The sequence below is a fragment of the Dermacentor variabilis genome, chromosome 8, assembly GCF_050947875.1.
Source record: "Dermacentor variabilis isolate Ectoservices chromosome 8, ASM5094787v1, whole genome shotgun sequence".
NCBI lineage: Eukaryota > Metazoa > Arthropoda > Arachnida > Ixodida > Ixodidae > Dermacentor > Dermacentor variabilis.
The window spans coordinates 57830059-57857770 of NC_134575.1; the positions used below are offsets into that span (position 1 = coordinate 57830059).

Below are 27712 nucleotides of genomic sequence, written 5' to 3' on the forward strand. Positions count from 1 at the left end.
GTTTAATTATTATTAGCGTTTTTCGAGGTGCCATCATGGTGACTGTGGTGTAGTTACGGCCACATCTTGGTACAGGGGTCAAAGAAGATGCATGAAGCCTGGAGTTTCCTAAATTTCAGTATAGCGCCCAAATGTTACATAGCAAGATTCCGAACAAGTTTCTGGGATCAGCGGCAGCGCACGTTGAGCGCAAAACCACGACAGCCTTTATGAACCATTCGGTCAGCCCATTTATTTGGGGGTTGGGAACCAAACCATTGCGCTGTTCAATATAGCTAGACCTTGAAGATATCTACCATCACAGCGGCGAATGGTTTCCCACGATCGGTAATGCCTACCACTGGATCTAAGGCGCACCTGTGCCCAAAAAAGCTGGCTATTCTTCAAGCACAAGAATAGCGGCCATCAAAGTCGGCGATCATCGAATTGTGATGAGCGGGTCAAGGGCGTCTGTTTAATGCATCACTCGCCGAAGGTTATAGTGTAATTCCTAGCGGCCTGCATGGTTTGTAAAAACTGCTGCCAAATTCGTGTCGCGCATGCAATCTGATCAGGTTCGGCAAAGATATAGACAAATGATAGAATGAACGATACCATTCGCCTAAGCTTTAGATCATGCAGGCGCATCTTGCGCTGAGCGATAACATTTACCATTTGTTAGGCGTCCGAACAGCGATCACTAGATAAAAACAGACAAGCGCACATGTCAATGGCCCCTCTTATAAAACATCCTACCGATTCTGCAAACGTGCAATTGGAATGAAAACCACAATTACTAAAGAAGAAAAAAACAACAAAGGATCAAATTTTCTAAACTCGGCAGCGGGCGAAGAAAGATTTAAGAGGCACCACGTGGACGACTTCAGGTGGTGCGTGACGCGGCTGCGATTGCGAAATGCCATCGGGCATGACTTCATAGTCCAGTGTGCCTATACATCAGATGATCCCGTAGTGTCCCAAATAGCATCGTAACCGTTTCTTGCTGAGTCCTCTTCCGCGTACCGCAGTCCAGAGGGAAACACGGTCATTGGGCTGGTATGACACGTAGCGTCGCTGAAGATTGCAGATCTGGCTGTCGGTTCCCTGCTGGTTGTTGATGCGCATACGGGAGAGCTGTCGGGCTTCTCGGTGCAGTGGGATAGGCGGTGATGTCGTGTTACACAATTGGCATAGTGTAAGACGTGTCTATGACGACAATAAATGGTACGTTATTACGAATGTATTGCCATGTGCGTAATGTAGGTCATGCAATAGCGACCTACGTCTTGGTATGTACCGTAATTGGCATAGTATGACAAGAGTGTATGGTGAACGTAAATGATCAACCATGACATGAATTTCATGACATGGGTCTCATGTAGGTCACAGAACAACCGCCGACATCTTGGCGCTCTCATGGTTGCTTCGTAAGCTTGGTATTTACCAAAATTGGGATAAGTGTGACAAGAGTGTAGGACGAACGTACATTATAGGTGATGATATGCATGCCACGCCATGCGTGTCATGTAGGTCATGAAATAAGCGCCAACGTCTTGGTGCTTCTGTGCTCGTTTCGTTAACTTGGTATGCACCAAAATTCGTATAGTTTGGCAAGAGTGTTGTACGAATATAAATGATAGTTCATGAAATGAGTTTCATGACATGCGTGTCCAGTAGGTATGAGACAGGCGCCTACGACTTTTTGCTCTCATGGCTGTTTCGTTAATTTGGTAAACTGCCCATATGCTGCTTCGCATAACATCAATTCTCACAGGTCGTGATATATGCCGGCTTATTTTTCTTTTGCGATTGGTATTTCAACTTCAAAAACAATTCCCAAATGAACCGCCGACCCGGGACGCTGTATGAGCTGTTAGTGCCAATTTTGGTAGCAGTTCTTTGTTCTTCGCATAAGTTATATGCAGCATTTTCTTAGTTTGAAAATGCGTTTAAATTGAAATGTCTTCGCCGTCGCATATCTGTGTTACAGAAGCGTAGGCTAGTGCGGCATGCATCCTTCGGTGACAGCGTACTACACCTTCATTGTCGTTGACTGCCGAGCTGTTCATGGGAGGCGACTGCCTACTTCGATTCCCCTGCACGCCAGAAAGCTTTCAGTGAAGGTCGTCAATATGAAAATAGTTGGCGAGGAATATCGCTCTGTCAGGGAGGATCATCGCAAGAACATCAGTCGCCGTCATGCGGCACGAAATACTCCTCCCAGCTGCCAGGAAATAGTATGTGGGTGAATCACTGTAAAACAGCAGGCGTTGTTTTACGGAATCAAGAGAGACCAAGCTCCTACTTGATCAGAATAGGCTCTGGAGTACAAATTCGCAAAATTGGAGGGATCTCGTGCGGGTTGGGCCAAAGGCTGATGTTATTTACTACTTAAGGCTGGAAGTTACTACTTCCGACATGGCATAAGGTCGCCCAGCACAGCCAGAAATTTTGTCCATCTGCCAAGTCAACTGGCTGCAGAGTGAGATGATGGTAAAGAAAAAGAGCTTGTTCTGTTGCCTGCGAATAAACCGTCCGCTTACGTACCATGGTCGGGAAGAAGAGTGATTGCACCGTTGCTTTCTGGATACGAACAGTGAAAATTTTGGTACCGTGGTTCAAGTGTGGTTGTAGCCTGCGGACTGTCTGCAGTGCTGTATTGGGTGACCAGTTTGACTTCTTTACGAGTGCAGTGATATTGCCTGACGCCTCCAGCACTAAAAAAGGGCGAAGATGTGGCTTTGCATTCAACGCAATATCAGCGCTCCGATTAACGAGCACCGCAACGCATCAAAGTACTCTGGTGTTCCACCGTGCAGCGTCTGCGCTCCAAGACGGCTGCGTCATCTTGGAGCGCCGCAGCCGTCATTCAGGCCGACGTCACCTCCTGCCAGGATATCTAAATCGTTCGCTCAAAATAAACGTGGGGGCGTCTAAGTTTTGGACTTGCGTGGTCGTATGTTGTGTTTTCCCCTGAGAGCTTTTGCACCGACACGGCGGCAGCAACACTATAAGCACAAGACAAGAAAGCTGCGAACATCTCTCGCTAATCCAAGCACACGATACACCCTCATGGCGCGACTTTCGCAGGATCGACTTGGATTCCACCAGCGTCCTCAGTGTGGCCGAGTGCGGTTGTCTCGTGGAAACCCAAGCGGAATTTTGCTGAGTTTAGCTGGACGCTGGCCGCGCGCAGCACTTCTAGCAGGCACAAGAGGTGCTCAGGCGTCCTGAAAGTATCCGCAAAAAGAGGGTGACGTCATGAAGATTCCACAGGCATACGGATACACGGAGGAGAGTCTACCACGCGCTCAAGTGCCGCCGGAGCATTGTAGGGTCCGAACGGCATGACATTAAACTGGTCAAGACCGTCTGGTGTAACAAATGCGCTCACCTCTCGGTCCAGACGGTCGCAACTGAAAACCGACGCTTTGTCAAACTGACAGCTTGTCGCCTCCAGGTCGGATCTCCTGGCAGTAGAGCAGTCGGCTGCGCCCCAAAAGGGCAATGCACATTCCTTGGGTGCTTCCCACGTGACAGCTGCTTTACCAGCGCCTGCCAGGAAGGCGACAGGGCCGGACGCCAACAAAGACAACGAGCCGAAAAAAGCCAATGCCCTCCGTGGAAGCAGTAACGACCGTGAATGCGTCTCATCATCACGCCGTCACCATCACGCAGAACAATGAGTCAGCGTCGAAGACTACCATGGAAACAGCGTGCAGCCATTTTGCGATTGATTGGTCATTTATTAGTAGCCGTGTTCGAAGGTTGGTCATTAGAGGCGGATTTAGCAAGGTAATTTGACCATGGTTGGGACTTTGCAAACAGTTCGACCATTATTGTTGGCCAAGACACGGTCATCAGATTCCCTTGTACGGTTATCTAGGGAAAACGACTGTTTTAAATGTGTACAATTTGGATGCGGAGTATGTTGGCTGACCTTTGTGCTTAATCATGCAGTGGGCCCTCACATTTAGTGCATTCGATCATAGTGTGTGCTTCTATATCTGCAGCCTATTGTGAAAATGCGTCAAGTAAAGCGAGTTCTCCTTTTCTTCAACCTCCCAATCTCATCTCCTCACCAACAAGTAACTCTCAGTGGTAGATATGGACGACCACGTGGGCCCGCTTAGCTATAGTGCAGGCAAGCGAGCAAGTTATGGGCGCCGTTGCGGCGCAGGCAAGCGACCCTCATAGTGACGCCAAAGTCCGAACCACTAGCCCCAGAACTGGATCCCGAGACATTGTACTTAAAGAAGATTGTATAAACACACATGACGTGGATTCCACTCAACCACCACCGGAGACAATAGATGTATATGGTTTTTAGATACGAAGTCCCTCTTAGTGAAAGTGAGTTACCACCACTTTTTTGTATCGGCCGTTCCAAGCTTCTTTTTTGTACCGAACCTGAGAAAGTGCAGCCTAAGGAGGTATGTACATACATACATACATACATACATACATACATACATACATACATACATACATACATACATACATACATACATACATACATACATACATACATACATACATACATACTCAGTGGCTATGGTGTTGGGCTGCTGAGCACGAGGTCGCGGGATCGAATCCCGGCCATGGCGGCCGCATTTCGATGGGGGCGAAATGCGAAAACACCCGTGTACTTAGATTTAGGTGCACGTTAAAGAACCCCAGGTGGTCAAAATTTCCGGAGTCCTCCACTACGGCGTGCCTCATAATCAGAAAGTGGTTTTTGCACGTAAAACCCCATAAATTATTAATACATACATACATACATACATACATACATACATACATACATACATACATACATACATACATACATACATACATACATACATACATACATACATACATACATACTGTCGGGCCCTTGAGCCCTCTCTGCAGCGCGCACGGGGGAAGCCTTTTAAACGCGTGCCACAACGGCACTCATCGCATGGAGCATACGCACCGATCACGTATCGTGAGAACTCGCGCAGGGAATGCCGGGAAGGCGGCTGCCCGATAAGAAGGCAGCTGAGACGGCACTCGTGGCTTTTTTTCAGGGGCGCGGGCCTGGGGAGGCGCTGGTGGGGCGTGGCCCGTCCAGGTTTCTTTCCGAGCGTGCTGCAGAGCAGGGGAAAAAGCGTTTTGTGTCCGCGGAAAGAGTGCTCGTGTTGTTCGCTTTTGGAACTGTGTCTGCGCGCCTGGTTCGCTGCTTGCTTGCTTTCTGCGCTTTATGCATTCTGTTATCGACCGAAAGATTGTGTTGGTTGATGGTTTGTAACGGCCGTTCTTTCGTCGCTCTCTTTGGTATGTACATTTTGTTGCCTCGCTGTTTTGCTGCTTGTTTCTTTGCTGCTTGATTCTTTGGCCGCGATGCTGCGGTAATTGAGTGTTTCATTATATCGTAAATTAAAGTGGTTTTTGTTCTTGGCGCCACTGGTCCTCTGTCGTGCCGGTAGCGGTTCACGGACCCCCTGAGCGAAGGCGCGGGGCCTTCATCTTGGCGCCCAACGTGGGGCTCGAACCCACGACCCTGAGATTAAGAGTCTCATGCTCTACCGACTGAGCTAGCCGGGCTGCTGACGTAGCGGACGCAACGTGAGCGGACGCCATGCGAAGGGTCGTGTTTACACTTCGTAACTGTAGACGTTTCGTCTCGCAGGCGCTTTTGACCCGATCGCCGAAAACGGAAACAGCAGAGCCGGTGTCTAAAATAGCAGGTACTTCTATTCCGGCCACTCTGACCACTACCAATGGTGTTTTCTCAAGGTGGTCGTCAAGAAGACTGAACGTGGACGGCAAAGACCTCACCATTTGTCCGAGATCCTGGGCCTTCGATCTAGGGGGGTGACACCTTCCCGGTACAGCTACTACCGTTGATGCCGGTGGTGATTCGAGTGTGAGGAGCCGTTTCTTTCCCCCTCTCCGCTGCCGAGGTTGTCCGCGGCTCAGCGCCGTCACAACAGGATGGTGAGACGACCAAAACACCCGGCTTTTCGTAGTCTTGGAAACGCCTGCCCCCACTCGGTGCTTGACGGCGGCTGCAAGATGTTTCGATGTTGCGAGTGACACTGCGTGAGGGTCGGCTGTTGCCGGAGAGGTAGTTCCGGAGCCTGAATATTGCGACGGGACATCAAGGCGCGGTAGGTCGTTGGCCGGCGACTGGTAGTTGCTCACCACCACCGGCCCTCGTCGTTTCCCTGCTGGCGGTAGCCAGGAGGGCTCGGGCACTGGCTGTTGTAGTGGCCTCGTCCTCCACACTGGAAGCAGACTGGAATGCTCCTGCGTGTATCTGCTGCGTCTGATTGGGCGGCAGAGGCTACAGGCCTGCTGCGGCCCCGAGTGCCTCGCAACGTTGTGGCAGGTTCCGGGACCGGAGGCCGGAAAGGTACCTGGGTGGCAAAGGTGCGGTGAATGAATGGATCCAGCGCCCTTGGAGGCGGTACCATATCCCCCGGGCTTGCAAGTGGAGAACCGCGCCACGCGCAAGACGGCTCGAGGGAAGCTTGAGGCGCGGGTGGAGTCTGGTAAGTTAGCTCTGCCAACATCGCCGCCTGAATATCGGATGCCGCTTTAGCGAGATCGTTAAGCGAAGAGAAGGTGCGGCCCCTTAGATAAGCCTGGAAGCGTGGGTGAGATTGCCGGATTGCCCGGGTGACTCTTTCTGTTTCAGGTGCTGAAAGGTCTGCGCGCTCGTAAAGCTCCTGAAAGGACCGTATGTATTCTTGGAGGCTTTCCTCCTCCGCATGACTACGGGCGCGAAGCTCGTCTTTCATGCGGACAACGAAGTCAGGGGGGGAGGAAACGCGCTGAAGAACGTCATCCGTAATGGCTTGCGCACTGCGGTAATCTTCCATTTCCTGAAAGAAGTCCGCCACCGATTTCATATCTGTGGGCCCTTCATATGTAGGCACAGCGAGCTGCAAACGGAAACTGGCTGCTGGAGTTATGTTTGTCTGATGCTCGAGCAGTGCGGTCAGCTGGGCAATAATGCTGCACATATCTTGTGCGGGCGCACCCTGGTCCTTCTTATCATCAGGCACTGTACTAGTGGTTTTGCGAGTATGATTTTCAACCGCGCTCTTCTTGACGATACATACATACATACATACATGCATGCATGCATGCATACATACATACATACATACATACATACATACATACATACATACATACATACATACATACGTACATATTACATACATACGTACATACATATTACATACTTACGTACATACATATTACATACAAACGTACATACATATTACATACATACGTACATACATATTACATACATACGTACATACATATTACATACATACATATTACATACATACGTACATACATACATATTACATACATACGTACATACATACATATTACATACATACGTACATACATACGTACATACATATTACGTACGTACGTACGTACGTACATACCTAGTTGTCCAAACAAAGGACGTCCAGCAAAGAAGCCGATAATCCACCATTAGAGCACGGGCATATGCCTCAGCTAATAAAATAGAGCATTCTTAAGATTTTACCCCGTGCAAAGCTGCGCATTGAGGCCATTTGCGTGTATTATGGGAATATTAATCATATGAATATTCACTCTACTTTTCACCGCCACCGATATATGCAGATAATGCTGCCGAGTTCATATTTTCTTAAGCAGAACAACATTACCCACACTTAACTACCATTTGTCTTTGTGACAGAATGTGAGCAAAAAGTGGCGAAAGATGCCTAAGCGGGTTCCTGTTCCAATGGGATAGAGTGGTGTACAAAAAAACCATTATTCTCACACGTTAGGTAAGACAGCTGTGGTACCTAGAATGAACTGAAATACTGTCTATGCAGAGCAAGCCAGCTTGTGCCAACGTTTTCCTACATGTAGTAGTCATTACAGTATCTGACGGTCCCGCATTTTTCTAGCGAAAGAACACGTCCTTCACATCGTGCGAACAAGCCCCCACGCGTTGCCTGAACGCCAGCCGAGGAGCTCCATCAAAACCCTACGGAAACCAACACGAAATTCGTTACGCTACATATGTTTTTCTTCCACAACTGCGCCTCCATACTCATATCGTAGTTTTGGCATGTGAAATCCGAATTTTTTTACAATAATCAGGATGTCATCATACGTCAAATATAAGCTGAAAATCTAAAAAGCGCCCAGGCCTGGACGCGTTCGAGTGTAGGGATATTAGCTCTGACTGTGTTGGTCAGCACAGGCAAGCTGTGTTGCAAATTCCCAAGAAAGAGCGTCCTGTATAGCTGCAACATTGCTTATACTTACGTACCCCGGGCTTTCCCGCGAAGAAACTTCACCATATTAAAAACATCCGTCAGGTGCTTTTTTTAAGTAGGTCACATGAGGACTCCAGCAGAGGTCACGATTGATGATTACGCCTAATAATCGGTGCGTCCTGACATAACGTATGCTTTCACCATTGATAGAGACATCGTATGCTCTTATTGGCTTTCGGCTAAACGTCAGCAATGCGCATTTTTCTGGAGAGATCTTGAAGCTTTGTTCATTTAGGTACGCCGTTGTTCACGTCGCAGCATTTTGAAGCCTCGCGCGTACCTGCAGCCGTGTCACACCAGATGCCCAGACGTAGATGTCGTCGGCATACATTGATACTTTAACCATGTTCTGAAGTGGCTCCTTCCAATGAGCACAAGGTTGAAGAGCGTGGGACTCAAAGCACCACCTTGCAGAACTTGATGGTCCGTCAAATATGGCGAGGTTGGACCAGCTTCAGTGTTAAGAAATGGATTCCGCCTGTGTAAATACCTGCGCGTTCAACGATATAATTTACCGCCTTGGCCCACCGATTCTCAAGCTTCAAGTATGGTGTCATGAAGAACGTTGTCATAGGCTCCCTTTATATCGAAGAGCATTGCGACCTATTCTCTTACACGTCTTTTGATGATGAACACAGGTTACCAGATCAATAGCATTGTCAATAGACGAACCGTGACGTAAGAAGTCAGCCATGACATCTGGGTAAATTTGGTCATTTTCGAGGTACCACTGAAGTTTGGCAAGGATGACTTGCTCCATTACCTTCCCAACGCAACTTGCCAGCACACTTGGTCTGTTTGAAGTAATCTCCAAGGAAGACTTGCCAGGCTTAAGGAGCGGTACCAGGCGGCTAATCTTCCAATCTTGAAGAGTTTTGCGTCCTGCCAGGACTCGTTATAGATGTTGAGGAGCACAACTCGTTCCCCTTACCCAAGGTGGCATAGCACCCGTTAAGATATGTCATCCGGGCCAGGCGACGATGCCCGATTACACAGGGGGAGCGCCGCATGAAGCTCTTGCGTTGCGAAATACAAATACATGCGTGGGTCTGGCGTATCTGGAATATGGTTCAATGTAAGCGAACCTGTGCAGGATGGCTGGCCCATAATCATAGCACAGAGGTCTTCCACCAGATCAATGTCTTGTCGGCACTGGAATAGTGCTAGGACTTTAAACGGAAAGCACTGTTCCGGAACAGAACGTACGCCATGGCTCGCCGGCGTAAGTAAACCGTGGCTACGGTGGCGACCTCTTCGCGCAACCTTCCCACAAAAGATGCGGAGTGGTGCATGCTGTCACCCATGTTGGACTCGGTAAGAATAATTGAAGAGAGGTACATACCTCGTGGCACATACTCGGTAGCATAAGTTGGAGCATTATTCTTCACTTCACTTCACTTCACTTTATTACCTTAAAGGCCCCCAGGATTGGGGGCATTACATAAGGGGTGGGTAGCTATTAAAATAAATTATATACACAAGGGAAAGATGTTTAGGTACAAGTTTGCTCGCTGGTAAATATGTTAATTATACAGTTCAAAAACGTCGATGGGCAGGTGATTGCGGCGATGTCGTGTGGAAGGCCGTTCCAGTCCGAGGCTGAACGTGGGAAGAATGATGTGGCAAACGTGGTAGTGTGCGTACGTGGACGGGCGACTTGAAAGGGATGACCAATGCGGAGAGAAATGCGTGCAGGAGGGCTGATGTAGGGTGGATGATGAAGTGAGCTGTAAAAAAACCTATGAAATAAGTACATAGTAGCGATACGACGCCGACAAGTCAGGCTTGTTAAGCCGGATTCTGCTTTTAACGATGATATACTGACATTATATGAATAGCATGAATGGATGAATCTTGTGGCACGATTCTGCACTGATTCTAGACAGTTTGTTAGATATTTTTGGTTAGGTTAGGTTAGGTTAGGTTAGGTTAGGTTAGGTTAGGTTAGGTTAGGTTCATCAAAGGTTCATCATCAAAGAGCAGCAAAGACCAAGGGGCGCATACCTAGTACTTCAAGTTGGCATCAAAGAGGTTCATTAACCCGTGCGGCATACATTGTCCCACGTATCCAGTGATGCAATTTGGCGAAGAAACGGTTAGATACATGGACAGGTAGGTCATCCAACAGTCATGGACAAGCGCGTGAAGCACCCGAAGAATAATAACAATATTATACACAGACATACAATTACCAACCGAAAACGAAGGAGCATTAATTTTTAGGGTACCATTGACAGTGATCATTTGTAAAATGGTGCTACTGAACCTTCTTTTATGATTGTACATGGCTAGTAAAATCAGTGAATGTATTTAGTAATTGCAGTATGTGCAAGATTATTTCATTCGAATTTGATAATTGACAAGGACGTCTAATTTTTTACAAAAATTGTAGGCATCTGAGTAATACATATACATGAGTGTGTTCTATTTCATGATGAATTTTACAAGTATATATAAATAAAAATATGCTTCTGCGTATTCTAACTAACAGACGTCGATTCTGTACTGCGGTATGTTCATTTTGCGTTAAATCATGCGATGTAAATGACAACAAAGTTGAACGTTTACGTACGCAATAATTAATTCTTTATCCGAAGGGCTGTAAGAGAGAAAACATGTGCGTTATTGATGTCAAGGTGCACGATGGATGTCTGGTGGAATAAAAAATGAAAACTGGTTGAGCCATGTAAATGTGAGAAACTTGTGGAACAGAGTTGGGCCGATACAGCGGCCACGAAGAAGAATTCATTTAACGTGGCATGGGAAAGAACTGCTGAAAACAGAGTGCTCGAGGATTTTGAAAAAGAATACGCACAAATCAAACGGGTCTGAAGCAACAGAACTCGACAGACATGGGCACTCTCCAAACCTCCGATTAGAGTAGAGCTTCCACGTCCCGACACAAAAATTAGTGCAAGACTAAAAATTTAAAAAAGATCTCTTGCCGTTTGCCACTTGTGGTGCTCCAAGAATTGCTCTGAGAGGCAGCTTCATGCACAATCGCCATAAATTGAAACACGAAGTAAAAAGTGCAACTGGTCTGGTATCCTGATTCGCGTAATTGTTAGGACTGTGATGTGCAGTGTCTTTGTAGTCCGATTCTCGTTATTTGGCTGTACCAGGGATACGCGTCGAGACTCGATTGTGCCACGGTTGACCACACCAATGAACTTGAACAAGCACGAATATATCCTAGACATCACCAATATGGTGCTTCACTTTGTGTTGTTAGTACGTGAATTCAATGAGTTGTTGTCATAATGACCAGAAGAGGAATAATGCATCGTCACTTTCGGTGTGTAACATTGGCCATGACATATTTCATTGTAAGACTTGCAGCGGTCATCCTGAGAATTAGGTAAGTGAACCTGTCCGCGGACGAATGGAACATGCATGAGGTTTTTGAGCAATGGAGGCACCTGGCCCAAGGCTGGCGGAATGTGTTACCGTGCCCGATGTATGTCTGGCAAATTATAAGCGGTCTTTCTGCGCCGCAAGTGCCGCTCATTAAATTTGCTCGAGGCATACAGTTTATCTCTTATCAATCTTCCTTTTCCTGAACATATCTCATCGTGTGTTCGGCCTAATAAGCATTGTATGTCGTAATTGAACCCCATGTACCTGAAAAGTATCGCCACTTATTCATACGCAGTGGTCTAACTGCGCTAATGTAATGTATTACGCTAATGTCGCAATCTTGCTAAGGTGAGGCCTTATATTAAAGTAACGTACGTCCTTATATGGCTATCCTCCTATGACTTGTTCGGGCTTCAATAAACAATAAAAGCTCAACCTTATTGATGGGTGAAGTCCCCGATGCGGAACTTGGCGCTTGACTAATGTAGGAGTCTGCCTGGACGCAGAAAAGTACTCTTGTTAAGCCATTAGTTCCAAGAAGCGCTCTTGTGCGCAAATGTTTTCCTTCAATTCTTTATATGGCGCCCCAACTGCACTAAACGGCTAGGTTTCTAAATTATTTCAAATTTGTGTTTCCCTGTTTGCATAAATGTGCAATAAAATCTCAACCAACACTATAAGTAAAAGAAAAATATTTAAATTTTACTTACACTACTGCTTTGGTTCCGGGAGCCGCTCTGTGAACAAAAGCAAGCAATGTAGTGGAACTCCACCCACACTAAAGACCGTAGTGTAAATTGAATATTATATTTCAGGTCGTAGCTGACGTCGCTATTTTCATAATTTTGCTTGCTTGCATGCTGCTGGTTGCTAGATACATTAAAATTAATAATTGCACTGAAGCCTTTAGATCCACCTACATCACTGTACCGACTGATGGCACAATTACGATTTTTGGAGGCCTGAAGTGCTCTATATTTTAATTAACATAAATCTCTGTGCATCTGCAAAAAAAGTCGAATTCCAGCAGATTTGAGAATTTCTCGTTAGAACCAGAATAACGGTACGAATCATGCAAAAATTATATTACCGACTAGGGTTCCATAGTCTGAAGCCTGTGGGGGGACCCGTGATAAAAACAATGAAAAACACATGTATAAGTGGCAAGAAAACAAAAGTTACAGTAATGAAGCTGTGCGTACACCAAAATAAGACAAAATTATAGCTATACAAGTACAGCGGTCAATACATCAAACCACAAAGTTCACATAATAATGCAAGTTGGCTAGACAGAACAGAAAGGCTCAGATTAACAAAAAAACAGAGCTTTTTATAAATGTTTAAATGTTAGACAACGACTTTAGGTTGGGCGGTAAAGAGTTTCCAGAATGAGATGGCTGTCAATGACAAAGTATTTATTCCATAATGAGTGAAAACTTGTCGACTAATAAACTTCCTTTCGACACGAGACCTGTACAGCTAATGCTCAATAATAAGTTGCTCTTGATAAGTTCAAAATGTAGTTGACGATTTATTATTTGAAGAAACAATCAGGTAAACTGAATTTATATAACTTCCTAAGAGAATAAAGATGTATAGCTACTTAATGTAAGGCGAGTATTAAAAATAATGATACAGGTTGCCTGCTAGCGGAGTTTTTGCGGGGAACGGAAATAGCCGAGAAAAAGGAACTGCCCACGAAGGTCTAGACAAACTTGGAAAAATAATTGCGATGGGAAGTCGATAGGCTAGAGACATACATCTGGAAGAGCGGAGGGCCTCTTCCGGCACTGAGAGGGCTCACAAGCGCCAACGTAATGCCGCACGGAGCGGGTGATACCTGGCCAAGAGAAGCGACGGCGTACACGGTGGTATGAGCGGGGGACGTCCAATACCCAGGCAAGGAAGCGCCGTAAAGCTCGCGGAGGAAAACGCAGGTATGATGGGATGATGAGCAAGATGTCAGGGCCATGCAGATGAAAAGTACAGCGCTACAGTGTCTCCTCATTGAAGAGAAACGTCCGGAGGGAGGCTTCATCAGCGTTGATTCCAGCCGATGGATGAAGGCTCGTAACGGAGGATCGCGGGGTTGGTTGTTGGCAATTTGAACCAACGGTGACATGGCGGAAACAGAAACTATGCCTTCTTCTCCACGGGTCAGCGGGAGCAACAAGTGGCATATTAGTGCAAGCGTCCCGTCTTAAATACAAGCAAGAAGGTATACTTTTTTAGGCGTAAAGCCTAGCGAGCGAGTAATCCGGTGCGGTCCTTGAGGGAGAATAGCAAGCCGAGGGCATGATGATCAGTGAAGACACAGAATGGGCGTCCGTACAATGGACGAAACTTCGCAACTGCCCACACAAAAGTGAGCCACTCGCGCTCTTTTATTGAATAATTGCTCTCAGTGGGTGATAGTAGCCGGCTGGCATAGACTATAACGCGACCACGCCCACGCTCGAACTTCCGTCGAGGCAGACGCGTCAAACAGGCCAGGAGTGGACGATTGGTGAGGAGGCTAGTGAGAATAGGAAAACAAGCGGCATGATAAGGATACCAAAGAAACGGTACGGCTTTCTTCAAGAGGTCAGCAAGAGGACGTGCAGTGGTCACAAAATAATTTTGAAAGCGCGGGAAATAAGAGCAAAGCTCTACTAAACTAGGACTTTCCTTTCTAGACTTCGGGACAGCAAAGTTCCTAACGGCAGAATTTTTCTCTGTATAAGGTCGCACGCCTCTTGCATCCACGAAGTGTCCAAGGACGGTGATTTGGCTGCGAGCAATGTTACACTCTGGAGAGTTCAACTGGAGACTGGTCCGGCGGAACACGTCAAGAATCGCTGAGAGACGATCGAAATGCGTGTCGAATGTGGGCTAGAGCATGATGACATCGTCAAGATAGCAAAACATGCGGAACACTTAAACCCCTGAAGCCAAATCCATCATTTGGTCGAAGGTAGCCGGCATATTACATAGACCGCAAGGCGTCCACTTGAACGGCGCCGGGGAGAACACCTGTCGCACGTGCAGCAGGCACACGGCGCGTGAAAGGAGTCCGACAGCGCTCGATGCCGCACGAGCGACAAGCGTCTCACGTGCATTGTGAGCCGAAGCCGACGCATCCAACGCCCGAGGGTCGTTTCGCGGAAGATATGATAGGCTGCGTGTCGCTCTGAAGTCTCGGGCCAAGATGGTTTTCGCTTCGCCCGGAGAGCGGCCACCACGCGTTCGCCACCGTCGCCATGCCAGTTTGAGCCTGGTGACACTCGGCCCTGCATCCCTCGACGAACTCCGGGCAAGGGAGGACCTGGAACTTCGTGCCACTCGCATGCTGGGCCAGTGGCTCAGTCAACGGGCCGCCACCCTCGATCTCCCTGTGGATCCCCCCCTGCCTGCTACCGCTTCGAAGCCTCTCCAGGACGGCCATCCAGTACAAGAGCCCCATGCTTCGGTCCCGCTCCCCCCCTCCGACGACGAGGACATGGATATGTCCAGCTCCCGGAAACGCGCCCGCGAGACGGAGAGCGAGGACGAGGAGCCAACCGGGCGACGTAAGCAGCTGTCGAGCTCTCCCCCCAGCCCGGAGCAGCACACGGCAGCCAGCTGCCACGTGCAGCAACCGGACCACGGCAGCGCCATTTCCCCACACTCGGGCGAAACAGCCGCCACCTCCTCTCCGCCTGCCGCCCAAGACGGAGGCCCTCCAAGAAGGGCGCGCACCACCTCTCGACATCCCGCCGAGTCTACAGCCGCCGCCTCCGCGCCCCCTCAGAGCAAGGGCGCGCCCGGAACCATCCTCGACGCGCCGTCTGCTCCTGATGGCGGCGCGTCCCCTGCAGCGTCTGCTAGCGAACCATCTACAAATGAAAGCGCTGCCGACGAGATGGAGCTGACGGACGCAACACCCACTGTTTCATCACATCAGGGCCCTGATCACCCCGCGGCGCGGTTCCTGAAGGACGCACCATGCCAGCCTTCTTCGCGGCCGAAGCCAAAGGGGCAGAGGAAGCAGAAGAAGAGGAAGGAGCCTGCCCATGTTTCCCGTTCGTCTCCCGGGGCAACGGACGACTCGCGGCGCCCGCCCGCTACCCTGGTCACCCCCAGTGTGCCTACAGCCGCAGCACAGAGAGTGACACCATCCGCCCGCGATTCCACCACGTCCGACTTCACGCTGGTGCAGTCAAAGAGGGACCGGCGCCGTGCTCGGGCCCTGGCGACTGCTGCACTTCCGGTTGACCCTGCGGTCGTCGGTACGGTGCTCTTCCGTCCCTCGGCGCCCGGCGGAACCTTCCGAGGAGCACCGCGCCTCTCACTCGCTGCAACCCTCTCTTCGCGGCCCGGTGTTGCAGTGGTTCGCGTTAACCATAAGCGCAACATCGTGGCCGCCGATACTACCACCCGGGAATGCCTGGAGGAGCTGCTGGCAGTCACTGAGCTGCACGGAATTCCAGTGACTGCCCGACTGCCAGCCGAGCGCGGCAAGAGCACCGGCTTCCTGCACGGGGTGGTCGGGTTACCCGCGGACACAGACCTGCTGGGAGCCATCGAGTCGAGCGTTCCCGTGCTGTCGGCAACGAGGGAGGAGAGCACCATCACCATCCGATTCGCGGGACCGGTCCCCCCTGAACACGTGCGCCTTTTCAAGCTCGGGTTCAGGGTGCGACCTGCCCGGCCCCGTCCAGTGCAATGTCGGCAGTGCGGCCGCTTCGGGCACGTGCTGGAGTCCTGCAGATGGCCGACCGACTGTATCTCCTGCGGCAAAAGCCACGCGGAGGGCGCCTCCTGCGAGAAAGTCCGCTGCCGGAACTGCGGGGGCCCCCATAGGGCCGACACTCCCGCCTGCCCCAAATGGCAGGAAGAACGGGAGGTGGCCACCATCATGGCTTCCTCCACCTCGGCATTGTCGAGGCGTGCTGTCAGGGCAGCAGTCCGGGAGGAGAAGCAGCCACAGCAGTCCTCATCTTCGGCGCGGTCCTATGCGAGCGTGCTGAAGGGCCCCAGTCCTGCACCCAGGCATCCGGTACCAGCCCCTCGTGCCTCTCAACGCCAGCAGACACAGGATACTGCTGCTCCACCCGCCCAAACTACTATGGATCAGCTGGTAGAAAACCTGCTGCTCACCATGCAAGCAGTCAGCACCTTGCTGCCAGCTGACCATCCGCTCCGGGCCATCTGCCTGCAGGCAGTGGCATGTCAACAGCAACACAATCACCATGGCTAGTCGCACAGCAAAACGTCGGCCGCGCATCCTGCAGTGGAACGTGCGCTCGCTGCGCCGCCGACACGCCGAACTTTCCGAACACCTACTTCTGCACGAGTACGACGTGCTCGCGTTGCAAGAGACATACACGCGCGACGGGGAGTGCAACTTTCCGGGATTTGTGGGCTACCACAGTGCGACCACCTGCGAGTTACGGACTTGCGCCAACGTGCAGTGCTGTGATCCGCTCCATCAACCCGGTCGCTCCCGCGCGTCTATTTACGTCCGTGCGCGTCTTGCCCAAGCCGTCGTTCGTGTGGCCGACATTGTGCCCACCTCCGTAGAGTGTGTGGCTGTGACTGTACGCGTTGGGGGGGTCGACACTTGTGTCGCCAGCGTGTACGTGCAACCCGTACGACGGTGGGATACGACCTTCATCGAGAGCCTCACCGCGCGCATCGGTGGTGACTGTGTCGTGTGCGGTGATTTCAACTCCCACCACACGGCGTGGGGAAGCGCCCACAGTGAGCCGAACGGCAGGGACCTGCTGAGTTCCATCCATGCTTCGGGCCTGCTAATCATCAACACCGGAAGTCCCACATTTGTGCGTCGGAGGGTACACGGGAGTGCGATAGACTTGTCGCTCGCGAGTGAGCGATGCCACTACGAGTGGGTTCGCAGCCCTGACACGCAGGGGTCGGATCACTATCCGATCTCTCTCGACCCGCTCGGCCTGAACCGCACGAGGACACGTACGTACCGCGTCACGGACTGGTCCCATTTTCGGTCCCTCTGCGCAATATCCCCTCCGGCAAATACAAACTTTCTTACGCATCTTACGAGGTGTTTGGATGCCGCTACAAAATCGTGCGCGGTGCCTGCTGGAACGCCGGTCCCCGATATCAAGCTTCTCAATCTGCGCGCTGTCCGTCGTCGCGCCGAACGCCGTGCCATCAAGAGCGACAAGGTGGAGCTTTGGACTTTATACAACCGCCTGGACGCTGCGTGTCGCCGTCACGCCAGGCAGCGCCGCAATCAGAGCTGGCAAAGTCTCTGCGTGTCATTGGAGGACACTCGCGACAAGTCGCGCCCTTGGCGCATTCTCGCTTCCCTCCTCCGTCCCAAGATTCCTCGCCATCCTGCACTCTCCATCGCGGTGGCTACGGGCTTGAGCACAGAGCAACTGGCCGAACTCTTCGCCGATGCCTTCGCCCCACCGCCACCGTCTGTGCGCCCAGTCAGTGCATCCTGCGAACTACCGCCGCACAACAAGGCTGAACTCCTCGCTCCCCTGCGCTACTTTCCTACGAGGGCAATCTTGGAGCACGTTGAGGTGCTTTGCTCGGCCGAGTTTACCCTCAGTGAGTTGCGCATTGTTTTGAACACGCGTAAACGACGCTCAGCGCCTGGTGCCGACGGACTAACTCATCAGGTCCTCAGGAACGTCGACGCAGCGCAGCTCCCTTCCCTACTCGAGGCCTTCAATGCCGTCTGGCGCAGTGGCATTATTCCTGCTGACTGGAAAGAGGCGATCGTCGTCCCTATTCTCAAGCGCGGCAAAGCTGCCACGAGCGTCAGCTCCTATCGCCCAGTGTCGCTTACTTCGGTAGCCGGCAAAACTCTGGAGGCCATGGCTTTGCGCCGCCTTGAGTGGATTGCCTCCGCCCTCGACGCTTTCGCCCCTGAACAGAGTGGTTTCCGGCGACTGCGCTCAGCAGCTGACTCGCTCGCGGACGTCGTAGCTACGCTCGAGCACGCAGCAAGTCGCCAAGAAGCCGGATATCTCGTGCTGCTCGATGTGCAACGCGCATTTGATGGTCTCCCTCACACCACCATCATTCAAGCCCTCCGTGAGCTACGTGTCACCGGCCGCCTCTTTGACTACATCGCGGCCTTCCTCAGTGACCGCACGCTCAGAGTGCGAGTTGGTGACACGCTCAGTGCCCCTCGCAGCGTGACCTCCGGGGTTCCCCAGGGCAGCGTGATCAGCCCATTTCTTTTTAACTTGGCTCTGGCGAGACTACCTGACTACATCCCCAAGATGACTGCCCACGAAGTCCGCGTGGCGATCTACGCCGATGACATTGCACTGTTCGCGTGCGGGCCTACGTCCCTCGGCTTCCAAGTGCGAGAATCCCTGCAGTCGGCGATCAATGCCGTCGATGAATATCTCGCCAGCATAGGGCTCCAGCTCTCGGCGTCAAAAACTGAGGCGTTGTTGGTACACCCCCGTGCTCGTGCGCGCTTCGAAATGCCTTGTCTCACGCTGCGCGGAAGCCCCCTCCCGTGGCAGAGAAAAGTGCGCTATCTCGGACTTGACATCGACTGCCGGGTCAACTTTAACGCCGCCGTCTCCCAGCTCTGCAAGAATTCTAAGAAGGTGGCTGGCGCCGCACGCTCCCTGCTCGCCCGTGGTCGTGGCTGTACACCGCAACTTGCGCTTCGAGTTTACAACTCTGTCGCAACAACGCGAGCACTCTATGCGCTTCCCCTCACGAACGCCAGAGCCACCAACTGGAACGCCATCGACATGGAGCACCGCACCGTAATTCGCCAACTTTACGGGCTTCCTCGCAACTCGCAAGTAGGAGCAACTCTCGCCGAAGCGGGAGACTGGCCGCCCTCACTTCGCGCACGGAAGCAAGCGATGAACCACATCGAGCGCCTTCAACGTTCGCCACAGGGACAACGCCTCGTTTGTCGCCTCCACACCCTCGAGGGCTCGGGCATGGGCCAGCGTGCCACCGAGTTCAGCGCACTCGTCGCGTCGACGCCGCAACTCCTACCACTGCCGGTATCGCCGCACGCCTCCGCGCTACTCGATGTCAACACCACGGTGCCAGGCGTCAAGTCCAAGCGTCAAACAGCTGTTTGTGCTATGCAGCAGAAAACGGCCGCACTGCTACACGAGCGCCTAGGGGGCCGACTGCTCGTTTACACCGACGGCTCCGTGGCGAGTGATGGTTCCGGTGCTGCAGCGTGCACGGCGCCGGATATTTGCGCTACACGGCAGTGCCGCCTTCGTGCTGTGTGGTCGTCGACGGTGGCCGAGCTTGCTGCGATCGACCTAGCAGCTGATCTCCTGCTTCAACAGCGCAGTGTTGTTTCTGCCGCGATCCTTTCGGACTCGCGCGCGGCACTGTGTATGCTGGCGAAGGATTACCTTGGACCTCCATTGGTGCAGCGCGTCGGCTCAAAGCTCCGCCATCTCGTCAGCCAGGGCTGCGATTTGGCGTTGCAATGGGTTCCAGCGCACATCGGCCTGCAAGGGAACGAAGCCGCGGACGCTCTCGCAAAGCAGGCTCACTCCCTGCGCTTCCCCCTCGCTACCTCGGTCAGCGGCTTCGACGTGGCCAAAGCAACCATTCTGCGAACTCTCCGTGCGCAGCACCCGGACCAGCGCGTCGCCGCGGGTGCGTCACTTCGGCTCCTCCCCCGCGTGGGCTTCTCCCGGGCGGACCGCTCTTTCCTGCTTCGCCTGCGCGTCGGCTGCTACAGGACGGCTGCTAGAACGCACAGGCTGCAGGGAATTGGCGACCCCGCGTGCAGCAACTGCGCCGATACGGAGACGCTCGACCACTTGCTACTTCGCTGCCCTGCCTCCGATGTGGAGCGCACGGACTTGTGTACAGTCTATCGACGACTGGGCCTGACTTACGATACGGCGACCGCGCTGCTATTCCCTGCAGCCCACTTGCCCATCGTGAAGCACGCTCTCTCGGCACTGCTAGACTACTGCAATGCGACGCACTTGAGAGCGCGGCTGTGAGCCCCGCACTCACATCCTTTTTTCCCCCTTCCAACGTTCGTCCAGTCTTTCTCTCCTTCATCCTTTTCTTCCCATTCCCCCTTCCCCGTGCAGTGCTGTTGAGGTGTCCTCCTGTGAGAGACAGTTACGGCGCTGCACTCATCTCTTCCGTTTCCTTTCCAAAAATCACTTCACACACACACACACTTGAACGGATAAAGACCATCAGGGGCAACAAATGCACTTTTCTCGCAGTCCTACACAAAAGCGCCACGTTCTATTCTTCACCTTGACAAGTAGGACGGGAGAAGCCCACAGACTACATCAAGGTACGATAACATCCTTTGAAACATCTTTTTTTTACTTTCTATTGGCTAACTACTCGTACAGACACGGAAACACGACATAGACATCGGTGAATAGTGTTCGCATCGTCGGTATTTACGTGATGGGTCACGATAGATGTTTGACCGAAGGGTCGATTATAAAAGTTAAAATCCCACGGTAGCCTTCAACGACTCAGCAGAAGGCTTTAGCTTGAGCAGGTGTAAGGTAAGAGGAAAACATCCTTTCAATGTCGACGCCACTTCCGTGCGATGACATGGCTTTATGGTCTGAGTTGCAACAAGCTTCGACTGCAAAGAGCTCGACTTGATCATCGTGGCGAATGGTAATTTCAGCCAGTGACATGCCTTTTAGCAGGAGTAGCCCGGTTAGTGTGAAATTGACAAAGGGAAGACAGATGCGGTTGCCAGTAATTCTCAGCAGAGTCTGCGGAACGGTAACACTATGTGTAAGCATAACGGACGGAACTGCTGCCACTATGCAATTGTGTTCAGGTACAGCGGGTGTGAAAAACAAGTCGACGTGTGCCATAGATTGATGCGAGAGGCGAATGAAATTCATGCAGCTTAAATGGCTTTGAGGAGAGTTTTCGTATGAGTGAACCAGTGTGCCATCAGTATAGTGTATGTACACTAATCTAATGGGCGACTTCAATGCCAAGGTAGGCAAGAAGCAGGCTGGAGACAAGTCAGTGGGGGAATATGGCATAGGCTCTAAGAATAGCAGGGGAGAGTTATAAGTAGAGTTTGCAGAACAGAATAATATGTGGATAATGAATACCTTCTTCCGCAAGCGGGATAGCTGGAAGTGGACGGTGGAGGAGCCCGAATGGCGAGACTAAAATTGAAATACACCTTATGATCTGCGCTAACCCTGGCATCATACAAGATGTGGACGTGCTCGGCAAGGTGCACTGCAGTGACCATAGGATGGCAAGAATTCAAATTAGCCTAGACTTGAGGAGGGAACGGAAGAAACTGGTACATAAACAGCCGATCAATTAGTTAGCGGTAAGAGGAAAAATAGAGGAATGCCGGGTCAAGCTACAGGACAGGTATTCGGCTTTAACTCTGGAAGAGGATTTTAGTGTTTAAGCAATAAACAACAATCTTATGGGCATCATTAAGGAGTGTGCAATAGAAGTCGGTGGTAACTCCGTTAGACAGGATGCCAGTAAGCTGTCGCAGGAGACGAAAGATCTGATCGAGAAACGCCAATGTATGAAAAAAATCTAACCCTACAGCCAGAATAGAACTGGCAGAATTTTCCAAGTTAATCAACAAGTGTAAAACAGGTGACAAAAGGAAGTATAATATGGATAGAATTGAACATGCTCTCAGGAACGGAGGAAACCTAAAAGCAGGGAAAAAAACTAGGAATTGGCAAGAATCAGATGTATGCGTTAAGAGACAAAGCCGGCAATATCTTTACAAATATGGATGAGATATTTTCAGTGGCTGAGAGTTCTAAAGATATTTATACAGTAATAGTGGCAACCGCGACGATAATGGAAGAGGTAATAGTCTAGAGGAATTTGAAATCCCACAAGTTACGCCGGAAGAAGTAAAGAAAGCCGTGGGATCTATTCAAAAGGCGAAGACAGGTGGGGAGGATCAGGTAACAGCATATTTGTTGAAGGATGGTGGGCAGATTGTTCTACAAAAACTGGCCACCCTGTATACGCAATGCCTCATTACCTCGAGCGTAGTGGAATCATGAAGGAACGCTAAATTCTCCTAATCCATAAGAAAGGGGATGCGAAAGACTTGAAAAATTATAGACCGATCAGCTTACTGTCCGTTGCCTGCAAAAAAGTTACTAAGGTAATCGTTAATAGAACCAGGAACACCTAAGACTTCTGTCAACCAAAGGACCAGACAGGATTCCATAAAGGCTACTCAACAATCAACCATATTCCCATTATCAATCAGGTGATAGAGAAATGTGTGTAATATAACCAACCCTTATATATAGCTTTCATTCATTACGAGAAAGCGTTTGATTCAGTGAAAACCTCAGCAATCATGGAAGCATTACGGAATCAGGGTGTAGGCGAGCCGTAAAAATACTGAAAGTTATCTATAGCGGCTCCACAGCCACCGCAGTCCTCCATAAAGAAAGCAAAAAAATCCCAATAAAGAAAAACGTCAGGAAGGGAGATACGATCTCTCCAATGTTTTTCACAGCGTGCTTACAGGACGTATTCAGAGACCTGGATTGGGAAGAATTGGGGATAAGAGTTAATTGATAATACCTTAGTAACTTGCGATTCGCTGATGGTATTGCCTTGCTTAGTAACCCAGGTTAACAATTACAATGCATGCTCGCAGACCAAGAGAGGCAAAGCAGAGGGGAGGGTCTAAAATTTAATCTCCAGAAAACTAAAGTAATGTTTAACATTCTCGGAAGAGAACAGCAGTTTTCGATAGGTAGCGAGGCACGGGAAGTGGTAATGAAATACATCTACTTAGGGCAGGTATGACCGCGGATCCGTATCGTGAAACTGAAATAATCAAAAGTATAACAATGGGCTGGAGTGCGTTTGGCAGGTGTTCTCAGGGCATGAACTGAAGGTTGCCATTATCTCTCAACCGAAAAAGTGTATAAGAACTGTGTCTTAGCAGTCCTCCCGTACGAGGCCGAAAGCTGGAGGCTTACGGAAAGGGTTCTAATTAAATTGAGGACGACGCAACGAGCTATGGAAAAAATAATGGTGGGTGTAACGTTAAGGGATCAGAAAAGAGCAGATTGGGAGAGGCAACAAACGCGCGTTAATATCTTAGTTGAAATCAAGGAAAAAATGGGCATGGGCAGGATTGGTAATGAGGAGGGAAGATAAACGCTGGCGACTAAGGGTTACGGACTGGATTCCAAGGGAAAAAGCGTAGCAGGGAGCGGCAGGAAGTTAGGTGGGCGGATGAGATAAAGAAGGGACAACATGGCCACAATTAGTACATGACTGGGGTAGTTGGAGAAGTATGGGAGAGGCCTTGGCCCTGCAGTGGGCGTAGCCAGGCTGATGATGTTGATGATGAACCAGTGCACGCCCAAAGTAAGGCAACGTGACAACAGTGTCAAGTCTAGGCAGTTGCTGTACTTTGTTCCTCGTAGAAATGTTTGCCTTCCATTAGTTAAAAAACACAACCTGTTGCCTAATTCAAATGATATGAATGATCTGTCCCCTCAATTGATACTGGAGCTTCCCTATATCTGGTGGTGAGCGTTGAACTCCCGTGTTGTTATCCAAGGACCTGAAGTAGCAACCATTTCATCTTAGTCCTTTGCAACCAAATTCACTTGTTGGGAAAAGTAAATACAATGACAATGCGGATGCCAATATGGGTAAAAAGCGGCGTACTCTTTTTGACCGTAACAAGCACGTGTTGGTTATCTTCGTCTGGCGATACGGATGTTGTGAAATACGGAAGGTCCTTGCGAATATAAACCAGAACCTAACTACTTATAGCAGATGCGGGTGGAACAAAATGTTCATATCCTGATAGTTTTTGGTACGTAATAAGTACGGTTCACACATGACCAGTATAGCAAAATGGTTGTCAAACACGAACTTCCGGAAACCCCAATCGCGTGACTTCAAGTCTCTTGCATTCCGTTGGAATATGGAACACTTGTAACATCATCCCTGGAATATTTCTGTTCTTGTCGACCAGTCTTTCGCTTGCTGTGTAGGTTGGCACGCACTGGACTTCTGAAGACTTTGGAGAACTGGACTCACGGCATGCTGCACGATTCTTTTTCTGCATGTAGAACAAGAACTGCACATAGCAGAGAGCTGAGCATGGAAACAAATTGTTGACCATGTTCCGTTAATTTATTAGGAAGAGACGAGGTGCCCTTTGCTTTAGAAGTGTGATGTCGCTCAGCAGGTACATATAGCGTGGGACGTTCAAACCAAGCGTCAGCTACCGCGCTGATCATAGCTCCTTTGTCCCTCGAGCCGACAGCTTTGCGCCTAGGCTACACAGGGGTGGTGACGTTGGACGTAGCTCATGTGTAACAGAAGCTTAGCAGGTTTTTGAACGGAGTTGGCGCGTGATTGTTTTCGATCGCTTCATAGTGTGCGAGCATGGTTGCTACCCACTTCCGTCGAATTTCTGCACAGCGCCTTAACAGCAGCAACAGTTACAACTGCTGGAGACCATCCGAGCGTGACATACATTACCCCCGACACGCTTAGGGCGCATAATCTCTATATTTCACGGATGCAATAAAGTTATCTTGCTTACCTGTCCGAACTACGACCACAGGGGTCATTCTACAAAGTATTCAGCACTCACCGTGCCTCCCTATCGTAGGGCTTCACTTCCTCGAGAAGTTCAGCGTGAGTTTTCTGGTGTGTGCAGCAACCCGAAGGGTGGCTTTCCCTTCTAGGAATAAGCAAGAACCCTGACCTACCTACGTAGACCTTGAAACCAGGAACACTGGATGGCTTTCATACTCTTTACTTTGACCGAGTCCACATATACACGGATAGAATGTCCACTCACACCAGCTCGACCGGTGCAGTCATCAACTCAACGCGCCCAGTGAGCACCAGGTACAAGATTTATCACGCCGCAACATTGGCCAATTCAGAGATTGTTGGCCTCCAAGCCACCGCTCATTATATGAATAATCAATCAGCTAATCGGTAGGCAATATTCTGTGACACATAGGTGGCCCTACAACGCCTTTTGCCAACTATTTGTCGTGGCTCCTGCGAAGAACGCTCGTCGGAGATACGGGACACGTAACATCATATTGCCACCAGGTCACCAGGGGCGGCGAGCGGGAGCCAGCATTCCGAAAAGGAAAGAAGAGGCTGTTTTCAGGGCGGTCATCTTCTCGGCTAGTGCTTTTCTGTGCCGGTGCAGTACTTCTAGTCTTAAAGACCTTCTGTAGCACGTGACAAACTAGTGGAGGGGTGGGGTTGTCCCAGCCAATGTCCCACACGCCTTCTGGTAGCCCTCTACCTGCAGTGACAACACCTGTTTACCGTGCCAGCCGAAGAATCCCAGCATTGCTCCTCGAGGGTGGATACCTCTTCCCGAGACGACGCCAGCGACACACCGAAGCGGTATGGAAGGCGATACGACTGCTGCTTACTATACGCTACATAAAGTACCGAAATTCCTCCATGGTTCCCTCCTCGAGGGCGCCGAAAACTGGTTGACTCCGTTCGAACGCTTCGCCGATTTCAATAAATTGACCTATATGACCACGATGAAGAATTTGTACTTCAGCCTAGAGGACGACGCCCTTACCTTGTGCGAGAGCCGTAAGTCCTCCTCGCTATAAAGCGGGTTGTGCCGTCACCTGCGGGCCAGTTACGCCAATGCTGATCGCTGTGAACGAGCCAAGCGGGCCATTCAGTCGCGCATCCAAATGCAGAATGAAGGCATAATGATATACGTTTGGACATGACGTGCCTCTTTTGTCAAGCTGACCCGGATATCGCAGAAGTTAAGAAGCTGCGCCGCTTAATGTGAAGCGTTAAGGAGCAGCTTTTCGCTGGCCTCGTTCGCAGTCACCCAAATACCATGGCTGAGTTTTTAGCGGAGGCCACGACAACGGAAAAAGTGCTTCAGCAGCGGCCAGCTATGTATGGCCGGCAAATAACTGTCGCGCCATCTATGGGTCGGATAGGAGCTGGAGGAAGTAGCAGCAACATCGAATCTGTCTAGGACTTATTCCAATTAGTGGCGCGCGATGAGCTACAGAAGGTTAACGACCAGCTTCGACCTGCTGCGGCATCCAGATCCGACTTATCAGGAATGAGGTACAGCATGCTCTGCGAGTCCTACTTGCTGGTGACGCCACACCATCTGTACCTACGGAGCTCAAGCGCGCATCATACGCGGATGCGGTGGCTCGTTATTCGGTCATTCTAGCGACGCAGGCGGCGCCACACGGCCCTCCTCCGAAGCAGTCACCCGGTGATAGAAATGTGTGGCACAGTTCGGTCTCGCGGTTGTCATGGGCGCGCCGAAGAGGAAAAAGCGAATAGTAATCGCATGTGCAGTGGGCCACAGTGCTCAAACAGTGCCAAGTTCTGCGCAAGGAAGAAACAAATTTTAAAGCACGTACCGAGTGACGACGAAACAACTCGAAACGGAAGCGTAAGAACGTGAAATCCGTTCAGGCACAAGTACATTGTCCCTAGTCGAACAGCTACGCTAAATTTCAGTTTATTTGCTCCGCCATAGACTGTTCGAGGCTCTAGACAAGCGTGATCAGCTCTGTAGCTTACGAGTTTTGTAAATTGCATTTTGCAGCCGTGTTTTTCTGTAATTTGCATTTGCAAACACACTAAAGTTTGTTTCTTACTGCACAGCACTGATTTGTTGAAAACAGCAGCGCTTGAAAAACAGCTTTACAGCGCCTGTATTTTCACGTACCGCGACGTTCACGCCGTGCGCCGGGCCCTTGATTGCACTCCTCTGCAGGCACAGCGATTCGACGTTGACCTCTGTGTATGCAGTGGATTTGATGCCGCAGCATATTATGTGACCGGCGTTAAACGCAGCTTCGCCTTCATTTGCAAAACTTTGCGTTGTTTTCGTGAGAGAAAGTTTGGTTGGCAGCAAAACTAGAGGGCCTGACGTGCTTCGCTGCTCGAGATGTGCACGCTTGCGAGATCGGCTTATCACCATCTCGGCACCATTTCGACCTCCCGTCGCACTGCCTATAGTCGCTGCAATGACCAAATACTTCTGCAACACGGCGCTTCGTGCCCCCCACGCTTCATGATACTCTTACATCAGTGCAACCGATCGAGCA

The 27712-nt window shown here is 50.4% G+C and overlaps 1 non-coding gene across 1 annotated transcript; it reads right to left on the reverse strand.

Moving 5' to 3' along the window:
• Positions 1 to 5477: 5477 nt before the first annotated feature.
• On the reverse strand, positions 5478 to 5550 carry TRNAK-CUU (transfer RNA lysine (anticodon CUU)). The gene has a single exon. It is a non-coding gene; the product is annotated as a tRNA-Lys (tRNA).
• Between the last annotated feature and the right edge of the window lie 22162 nt (positions 5551 to 27712).